This window comes from Budorcas taxicolor, chromosome 22 (assembly GCF_023091745.1).
Source record: "Budorcas taxicolor isolate Tak-1 chromosome 22, Takin1.1, whole genome shotgun sequence".
NCBI classification, from domain to species: domain Eukaryota; kingdom Metazoa; phylum Chordata; class Mammalia; order Artiodactyla; family Bovidae; genus Budorcas; species Budorcas taxicolor.
Genome location: NC_068931.1, coordinates 45,371,278 through 45,379,558, shown reverse-complemented (window position 1 = coordinate 45,379,558; position 8,281 = coordinate 45,371,278). Strand labels below are relative to the sequence as shown.

Sequence of the window (8,281 nt, the reverse complement as noted above, 5' to 3'; positions counted from 1 at the left end):
TTGTTTTGATGCTAGTAACTTAAACTTTTCACTCTTCAAAATAAATTTGAAAATTATATAGAATATATGATGGATGCAGTTTACATAAGAAAGAGCATGTGAAATTCCAATTATTCAAATCTGTATACAAAAGTCCTTGGCCTTACATTAAAATTAGTTAACTTATTATCACTTAAAGTAAAATATATAGTACTTAAAGCATTAGTATTTATTATAATTTTTCTCTTTAACTATCATTCTCAACACACAAAATACTGGTTTGAATTACATCAGTCAAGAAGGCTTCTATTATGTTTTCTACTGAAGCTTATCATTCAAAAAATCTTTTTGTTTATGTGCTTTCCTACTAGATCGAGAGCTCCTTAATGTCAGGAACCTGGCATTTTGCCTGATACATCAGGAATATTCAATAAATTATTGTTGGATGAGTGAAAAGATATCTGTAAAGCAAATTTTTAGAAATCAAAAGAAAATTGTATCTTATGGTCTTCATGCAATTATTTAATACAATTTATTCCAAGAAGTTATCGGTCTCAGATATCAATAATCAATTCAGAGGAGTTCATTCTCTCTCTACAGAGAATTTAGGCCTCTTGAAGGGTGTTAGCTAGTCTTGATATAAATATACATCTGTATATGTATGGCAAATAGATGGGGAAACAATGGAAACAGTGACAGGCTTTATTTTGCAGGGGTCCAAAATCACTGCAGATAGTGACTGCAGCCATGAAATTAAAAGACGCTTGCTCCTTGGAAGAAAAGTTATGACTAACCTAGACAGCATATTAAAAAGCAGAGACATTACTTTGCCAACAAATGTCCATCTAGTCAAAGCTATGGTTTTTCCAGTAGTCATGTATGGATGTGAAAGTTGGACTATAAAGAAAGCTGAGCACTGAAGAATTGATGGTTTTGAACTGTGGTGTTGGAGAAGACCCTTGAGAGTCCCTTGGACTGCAAGGAGATCCAACCAGTCCATCCTAAGGGAATTCAGTCCTGATAATAATTGGAAGGACTGATGCTGAAGATGAAACTTCAGCACTTTGACCACCTGATGGTGAAGAATTGACTCATTTGAAAAGAATGCTGGGAAAGATTGAAGACCAAAGGAGAAGGGGACAACAGAGGATGAGATGGTTGGATGGCATCACCAACTCAATGGACATGAATTTGAGCAAGTTCTGGGAGTTGGTGATGGACAGGGAAACCCGGTGTGCTGCAGTCCATGGGGTTGCAAAGAGTCAGACTTGACTGACAGACTGAACTGAACTGACTGTATATGTCTGTGTGTCTGTGTATAAAATATAGTCCCACAAGTTTAACTAGATTTCATTGTGAGAAAAATTAACCTTTCAGCATGGAAATGTTGTTTCTTAATTATTATTATTCTTTACATAGTTTCTCAAATATGGTCATGATATAGCCTAACATAATCTAGATATCTATTAGGTTGATGAAAAGCAATTGTGACTACAGTCTGTGAATTTTAAATCATTATAACTAGACTCAAACACATTTTATTAATCAAAGTAAGAACCATTATACTCAACACTTTTTTTGCAATAAGAAATAAGTTTGTTGATTCTTGTAGCATAAAAATCTGTGCTTTGGGATTCGACATATTGTTGGAAAGCATTTTCTGCCTCCTGGCGAGAGGTAAGGTGAATATGGCAGATGAGGCAAAATTTTGTAGCCCAATTCATTCAACTTTTGAAGCACTGGTTGTGTGATATTCAGTCAGGTGTTACCATGGAGAAGAAAGGGGCCCTTTCTATTGACCAATGCCTGCTGCAGGCATTGAAGCTTTGGGGGCATCTCATCAATTTACTGAGCCTACGTCTCAGATGTAATGGTTTCACTGGGATTCAGAAAGCTGTAGCTGATCACGCCTAGCAGCAGACCACCAATCAATGACCATGACTGCTTTGGTGCAAGTGTGGCTTTCGGAAGTGCTTTGGAGCATCTTCTCAGTCCAGCCGCTGGGTTGGTCATTGCCAGTTGTCATATAACATCCACTTTTCCTCACACGTCACAATCCGAAGACAAAATGGTTCTTTGTTGTTGCATAGAATAAGAGAAGACAACACTTCAAAATGACAATTTTTTAACTTTCATCAGCTCATGAGACACTCACTTATCAAGCTTGTTCACCTTTCCAATTTGCTTCAAATGATGAATGACCAGAGAATGGTCAACGTTGAATTCTTCAGCAACTTCTCATGTAGGTGTAAGAGGATCAGCTTCAGTGATTGCTCCCAGTTGGTCATTGTCAACTTCCAATGGCTGGCCAATGCACTCCTCATCTTCAAGGCTCTCATCTCCTTTGCAAAACTTCTTGAACTATCACTGCACTGTACATTCGTTATCAGTTCCTGGGCCAAATGCATTGTTGATATTGTGAGTTATCTCCACTGCTTTATGACCCATTTAAAACTTGAATTAAAAAATTGCTCGAATTTGCTTTTTGTCTAATGTCATCTCTGTAGTCTGGAATAAATATAAAATAAATGGAGGTAATAAGTTATTAGCAAAAAATAAAGTGATAAATGTGCATTAAAATGATAAATAACATAACCACATTTATTTAAGAATGTAACCCAATATCAAACGATGCAAAACCACAATTACTTTTGCACCAACATAATAAAATGAAATGTTTTTAAAGTTAAGCTCACATTTAACCCTACTAATTTCAGCCAGAATACAATGTGTTACGAATAGATCAGTTTTTAAAATCTAAATGATTTCTCTGCGCAGCATCCACAGTACCACTGTGAAATACAAATTACTAGGTGAGGTGCTTTTTGCCAAGTAACTAAAAGACCTTTTGTCAAGCTCTGAGGGGTCCTCTTAGCGCTTTCTTTTGTCCAATTAACACTGAATGGGGAAATTGAGAGGGCTCTTCATATTATCTCTGCAGTTAAATGATTTGGCTGGTCAATTATTTTTAGAGCCTCATCCAGTAAGTACAGAAAAAGAATGAATCAGCTCCTGTATTGTTGATTACCTTTGGGTTAGCTCCTGTCCTTACTTTCTCACTTTGGAGAACAGATGATACAATCCGTCTTGGTGTAAGTGTCAACCATCTTGTCTTTCAACTAGAAAGCTAGAAGTGACAGCTTGGTATATTAAGAGGTCTCGGCCTGAATAAATTGATGTCAGGTTTTATTACATATAGTCCAAGTTAGGAGGCACAAGACAACCACTCAACAACTATGTATTGAACAAATAAATGGTATACAGTGGTATTGCCAGTTCTTGAAATAAAGATAGAGACAGGCAAGGTCTGTGTTCTCTAGAAGGCTAAAGTCCACCAAAGAAGATATACAATACAAACCAAGCTATATGGTAAGGCCCTTAACGTGTTGGAAGGAGCTATTCTCTTGTCCTTATGGGCTGGAGCATGGATGAAGTTGTCCAAGGAAATGCCTATTGGAAGCCCAAGTCTATCTGAATATTTAAAGAAATCATAAGCAGCCTCAAGGAAGTGGCTTATACTCAAAACTTGGTATAAAAGAGAGAGAAATGGGATAGGGAGAGATTTTTAAGTAAAAAGCATTCCCTAGAAGTAAAACAAAAAGATAAATCAATACCACTAACATTTTTCAAATACTTATGTGAATAACTGTGCTAAATTCTAGAAGAGTATTTTTTCAACTAAGAGATACAATGCAGTAGGGAATTGTAAGTTTCCCATTTTTAAAATGAGCTAAAATAAGATAGAAAATATCAGAATATTTCACATATAGTAGGTGTATGTTTGTTTCAGTTATGGATGTGTGTGGTATTGAGTCACAGGGTAAGAATGTTTTACTTACTGTGCATTTAAATTAATTTTTTAACCTCTGATCTTTTTATTAATTTATTTATTTATTAGAGGATAATTTAAATTTAAACTTAGCTTAAAATATTACTCTAAAAAGTTTTTTCCTAAACTTGTCTAACAAAGCCATTTAGGAGTTATATCCAAATTTCCAGGTCCCATCTTAGGAGGTGGGGTCTAGCATCCTCTGGATGCCTCCTCAGGAAAAAAAAAAAAAAAAATCCGGAAATCATTAATTCTAATTAGTATGAGTTCAATTCGGTCATTCAGTCCTGTCTGACTCTTTGTGAACCCATGGACCGCAGGATGCCAGGCTTCCCTGTCCATCAACAACTCCTGGAGCTTACTCAAACTCATGTGCATTGGGTCGGTGATACCATCCAACCATCTCATCCTCGGTCGTCCCCTTCTGCTCCCACCTTCAATCTTTCCCAGCATCAAGATTTTCCAGCAATTAGTATGAGTAGGTGCAAAAATGGAGAAAAAAAAAAAGAGAGAGAGAGAGAAAGTGTGCTATGACCTAGGCACCAGGACCCACAAGTGGAGTTTAAGAGTGATGAATGTGGGAAGAAGTTTTCATAGAAGACTGTTAGAGAAGGTTCCTGGAGCAACTGCTGTGAGCAGAATAACAAAGGTACATGAGGACTTGCAATCTGAGGGAGGAGAGCTACAACACTCTCAAGAGTGGAGTCCGCCAGGCAAAGGCCCATGAAAGAGGTTAAGACTTGCCTTGACTGAGACCTGAACAGTGATTCAGCCAAAGGTTTCTTGAAGAAAGTGTCTCACTTGCACTGAGCACCAATTGCTGAGAACATAACAGATGTTGAATGAGTACAGAATGTTTGTGGAGGAACAGTAAGAAGATGACCCAGAAAAGCAGGTCTGAGTGGTAAGTCTGCATGTAAGATCAGCCTCTGCATTCATATATTTGAGAGACATAGGAGAAGTAGAACCAAAAGGAAAAATCACAGACAAGATAATTAAGTTTTTTCATTTCTTCTCTTGGCTTCTGCAGCAAAGTTACACAGAAATGTAAAAGAACGTATCCAAAGATGTCCTCTAAAATACTGATCATCTTTTTCTGACTGTAAGAGGCTGGATGCTCAGGTTTAAACAATAGATTTGGAAAGAAGTTTTGGTTTTAAGACCTTAAGACACACACTGTGTCAGTTTTAACTTCTTCTGTTGCAGCTATGCTTCTCTATCCATTGCTATACATTAGAATAATCTGGGAGCTTTCAAAATTTCCATTGTTTGGGCTCCCCACTAAGAAACTAAGTCAGAGTTTCCAGGGGGTGTATCTGGAGCATTTGTGCTGTTGAAAAGTGCCCCAGGTAACTCTGACACGCATTCAGGTTTGAGAACTATTGAAATGTGAATACTAAAACTCGCACTGCTGAAGCAGACCAGAGTTTATGCTCTCTTTTGCTTCTCAACTGAAGAAATCAGGCTGACATTTATTTTTTTCCAGTCTTGCCCCAGGCTGCAGCCACAATAGAACCATGGACAGCACTGATTCTTTCCTTAGCACTGAAGGCAAAACCGAAGATGAACTTTTAAGCTGAAGCCCCTGACAGCTGCTCCTGTTCAATCCCAATTATACTAAGCTAGACATCCTTCCCTTCCAGACATACCTCCCCAATGGCACACCATTGTCAGACTTTCACACTTTTTCCTGTGGCTCTCAGTTTTTTAATGGCATAGCCCAAACTCTTCATCCAGACACTCCTCGCCCTTCCTAATATGGCTCAAAACACTCAAGCTGTGGTTTAGGCTTCTACCTGTTGGAGTTGCTTACTATTCCCTCAAGTGTCCTATTCTTTCTTGTTTCTACCTTTCTCCTGCTCTTATCCACATTTGCAATGGCAAGAGTTCTGTTCTTACTCTCACTGCAACCACTTTTGCTACTCAATGTCGAAGTCCAGTTTAAGTCCCTTCTTGGTTATCAACAGCCTTTGAAGCTTCTTTCCGCCACTCCCAGCACTGGGAAATACGTTAGATTCAATGGTTCAAACAGAACTTCAAGTTGTTCAGTGAAGAAGATTCATTGTATTTGGATCATAATTATTCACCACAATGATTCTGTTGTTCAACTGTCTGGGGCTGAATCTTAGTTCTTTAATTGATTTATTATTTGACTTCTCCAAGCCTTAGTTTTTTCACATGTAAAATGGGGAAAATAGTTCCTACCTTAGAGGTGAGGTTCAAATCAGACAATGCAAGAAAATTCATTAGCACAATGTTTAACCTCTAGTGAATATTCAATAAATTCTAACTTTTCTTGCTTGTTTATCTGTCTCTTCATACTTTCTGATAAAATACATCTTGTCTCTTCAGAAAAATTGTAAGATCACTTAAAAATCAACTCCTTATTACCTGGATTACAATACTATACCAAAAGCAACATGAGGTTTGAGAACAGAGCATTAAATTTCAAATTCCAATTCATCCATTTCCTCCTTATATGATTTATGGGATATTATTCAACCTGTTTAAACTTCAATTCCCTAATGTCTAAAATGGAAGTTATAATAATAGTGGTATTTTCCACATTCTGGAGATTAAAGGAAATAATTCACAATAAAGTTCTTTGCTATCCTTCAAGTACTAGTAGATAATCTATATATGTTTATTGAATTATACCATAATGTCTAACTTAGAGATTGCATATATATTAATAAATAGCTTACTTACTGAAAGTATAAGTTCATTGACTAATTGTTCACTTAAAAATAAAAAAGTTGGTGCAAAATTTAGGTCTTAATTTCTTCATCTGTAAAGAAAGTGCATTAAACAGGAAAGAGATCATAAGGTCTTTTCTGACTCTAAATTCTATTTCTTTGGAAAGTGTCTATACTTTTATATGAGTTGAAAAGAGACAAGCAGGGGATTATATGTACATATGCTTTTCCTTTATGTATATTCCATACATGAGAAAATAAATCAATAAACCTGTAAGCATATGTTGAAAGTGAAGTCGCTCAGTCGTGTCCGACTCTTTGCAACCCCATGGACTGTAGCCTACCAGGCTCCTCCTTCCATGGGATTCTCCAGGCAAGAGTACTGGAGTGGGTTGCCATTTCCCTCTCCAGGGGATCTTCCCAACCCAGGGATCGAACCTGGGTCTCCTGCATTCCAGGCAGACGCTTTAACCTCTGAGCCACCAGGGAAGCCCTATGTTAGTAGTGATTATCTCTGATAGAACTGTGGGTGATGTAAATATTTTCTATTTTCTGTGTGAGATTTCAAAATTTCTATGATTAAGAAATTATTATTAAGAAATCCTTAAGATGTAAAAGCCTTTCCCAGAAATGTGGGGGGGGGGGGGGGGGGAGGGGTGAGTGTGTGTGTGTGTGTGTACAGAAGCATTGACATCTTTTAGGACAGCTGACTAGCAGTGTGCTATGACAGCTTCTTGCACATTTTTGCTCATTATAGCTAGAAAGCTGAAGGAACAGACTGAGTAGAGTGCACACACATAAAGCTTTGTTTGAAACTTTGCAGTAAGATTATTATAATCTCTTTGTAGAAATTTGAAATCATAAAAATGTAAAGTTGAAGAACTCTTCCCAGAGAAGCCCAGCAGGTGAGAGTGGCACCTACTGGCATGACGTGGTACAGTAACCAAGCTCCCTCAGACCTTGTAACAGGTTGTGTGTGTGTGCGTGCATGTGGGCTCTGTCCTGTAACTGAATTTTTAAGGAGGCCTAAAAGACCCTGATGCTGGGAGGGCTTGGGGGCAGGAGGAGAGGGGACGACAGAGGAGGAGATGGCAGGATGGCATCACTGACTCGATGGACATGGGTTTGGGTGGACTCTGAGAGTTGGTGATGGACAGGGAGGCCTGGCATGCTGGGATTCATGGGGTGGCAAAGAGTCAGACACAACTGAGTGACTGAACTGTACTGAACTGAAAGGAGTTCAAGGACAAAGGACTTAGGGTTGCATTTGGAAAAGTATAGATCTATTTCAAAAGTAATTACTGTGTTGTTACAGACTGAAAAAATTCTTAATTATGTTTCCCTAAATGGGAGCCTATCTCCTACTTTTAAATGCAAAAAAGTACAATTTTCTTTTTAGAAAGTAGGATTTTCTCCACAGAAATAAACTTTATAAACATTTTGGTTAAAAACATATACCAGCTACTGAAAATAATATCCATTTGTTTTTCCTTCTGGTATAGAGATCTTTGAAGATCATTTTAACCTTTTAATGTGGGGTGTCAGTTTATTGAAGGAGTAAAACATTGGAATGGACATGAGGTCACATGAGTCAGGGATTCTTAATCAGTGAATTGGGGCAGGTTGAGTATACACTGAAACTCATGGTAAAATTTTTCTAGAGAAAGAGATTATAGCTTCTATCCATTTTCCGATGAGTCCCTGGACCTTAAAGGGTCTCTGGGACTGCCCTGGTTTATGTCTGCTTATCTGGTATAATTGTTACTAGCACCCCCTT

At 37.7% G+C, this 8,281-nt stretch overlaps 1 non-coding gene across 1 annotated transcript; it reads right to left on the bottom strand.

The window, feature by feature from the left end:
- Positions 1 to 6,921: 6,921 nt before the first annotated feature.
- Positions 6,922 to 6,993, bottom strand: TRNAS-GGA (transfer RNA serine (anticodon GGA)). Its single transcript has one exon. It is a non-coding gene; the product is annotated as a tRNA-Ser (tRNA).
- Positions 6,994 to 8,281: the final 1,288 nt, after the last annotated feature.